Source organism: Eschscholzia californica, unplaced genomic scaffold (assembly GCF_041429995.1).
Source record: "Eschscholzia californica isolate CP2 unplaced genomic scaffold, dmEscCali1.0.p SCAF_1, whole genome shotgun sequence".
Lineage (NCBI taxonomy): Eukaryota > Viridiplantae > Streptophyta > Magnoliopsida > Ranunculales > Papaveraceae > Eschscholzia > Eschscholzia californica.
The window spans coordinates 34,547,069-34,549,326 of record NW_028238198.1 but is presented as its reverse complement, the minus strand read 5'-3'; positions in this window follow the sequence as shown (position 1 = coordinate 34,549,326).

Genomic DNA, 2,258 nt, shown 5'->3' with positions numbered 1-2,258 from the left:
AGATTATGATATTGGCGGAGGGATCCCTCCTCCGGAATTTCCTCTTTTTATTTGTTTTATCTTTTAGATCTACTATTTCATACCCCACTCTGAAACCCTAATTTTCACTGATATCCTCTCTACAAATCTCTATTTTCATTCACTGTGTGCAATTCATTATCCTTTATGTTTCCCCTTATTTATCAGATATTAGGATTAGTATTAGTTTCATTTATATATGTTTGGAAGAAGAAATTAAAACTGAAGCATAGGAATAAAAGAAAAAGGGGATATATGATATGTATAAAGATCGAGGAGGAGGTGTTGCATCGAAGTCACAGATTGCTTCGCTTGATGGTAAACGGATCGATGATGCCATAAATAAACAACTTGAGAGATCATCACCACCCACTTCAAAGGAAGCAGTTACTGACGATCTCTCGTTACTTCAACACTTCGCGGCTTTATCAAGGATGATCAATCTACTACTACAACGGAAGTCGAGAGGGATGTAAATTAGTATTTTCTATATTTTAGTATAACAAAATTCTATATTGTCGACCTTTAGGGTATTTTCATTCTCGATCTTAAGGATCTCTTTTCTCGACCTTTAGGGTCTTTTCTTCGAGTTTGTGTCTTGTCAATTCCTTTCCCTTCATAAGGCACTTTACATCTGAAAGTTATGTGTGTGTTGGCAAAACTTCACACCAGAGCCCTCAGCGCTAAAATCCCCATTAATACGTCAAGCCCAGCGCAACACTCTCGCGCCCAGCCCAGAAGTCTCTTAATGGGCCCTCGTCGACTAGACCCTAAAATTCGTGTCAAGCCCAACCACGTGCAAAGAGTTTTCACATGCACAAAACTCCACACGTCCGAATCTCCACACGTCTGGCGCTTGACACGTCTAGATCTCGACGCTGCACGTGTAAAAGATCACTTAACGAAAAGATCCTCTACATGTCACATATGCCCATAATGACATAGATCTCAGATTTGGTAAACGTAACTCCAGTGACAATTATCCCCCCCCCCATTGATGACATGCAAACGACTCACATAAATATGAGACCATGTACATGCACACTCAGAGTAGTTACCAGAGAACATGCACAACCGTTGTGCATGTACAGCTCGTGTACGCGTCACCATATCCCAGGTATCTTGCAACACATTTATTCCTTAACGGTCAGCCTTTACTCCTCCCAACGGATCTTTCCTGACACCTATAAAAAGAGGAACACTTCTACTTCACAAGATATGGAAAGGAGAGCAAAGCAACCACTAATTCTTCTTCTCCACTCGCACTCTGTTCTTCGATTGTTCTTGAGACGTTGGCATACGAGTTACCTAGTTCCTATACGCTTTCTCCCCTTTACTTGACACGTTCATCTTACTCTGGTCGTCGACACTACTAGACGCTTCAAGGGCATTAAAGCTTCTCCTTGCTCGACGCTTTCAGTGATCGTCAAAGGGATCATAGCCTTCTCGACGCTTACAGAAAACATCAAGGAGATCATAGCTTCTTTCTTGCTCGACGCTGCTGGTAACATCTACTTTCACACTTGTGATCACTTCACCCCCGTAGTCTCGAGCTCCAGCCATTCTACGAGCCTAACCATTCTCCGATTATGCGTCAACGGTTACAACCTCGGCTTTTCATTTATTATTCATTGTAATACTTTGCTGACTTGACCGTCGGAGGGCCCTTGGCAGGCGTCATCCTGGTGTTCCCCCAAGCCTTCACGGGTTTGTTTGTGTCTGTTCACCTTCTTTTGCAGGTTTCTTCCACACGTTGCTAGTGTCCATCAATTAAAAACACGACGTTTGGAATTCCAGAAGTTTTTCACGCTTCCAACCTTCTGACTTCCGACCCGTAGACTTCTCACCGTCTACACACAGTGTTGACATTAATTGTCATTTGGATCTTCCGTCTGATTCTAGAAGGCCGTTCAAATCTACGTGCATCGAAGATTGATGATCGGATTGATGAGCATTTATAAAATCTAAAATGAATCTCACTTCTCAATCACATTGTTCGTGTTTTTTCTTTACTGGTTTCTCAATTTTCTAACCCCCTCAGTTTCTTTTTAAGATGATAGATATATATTTCTCAACTTTCTAATCCCCCTCAGTTTCTTTTTAAGATAATAGATATATGTTTCTCAACTTTCTAATCCCCCTCAGTCTCTTTAAAATACAATGTAATAGTTTAGAATTTATTAATGAAAATGGTTTGGATTATAAGACTCTCATTTTCTCTCTCTAACTTTCTCTCTGTG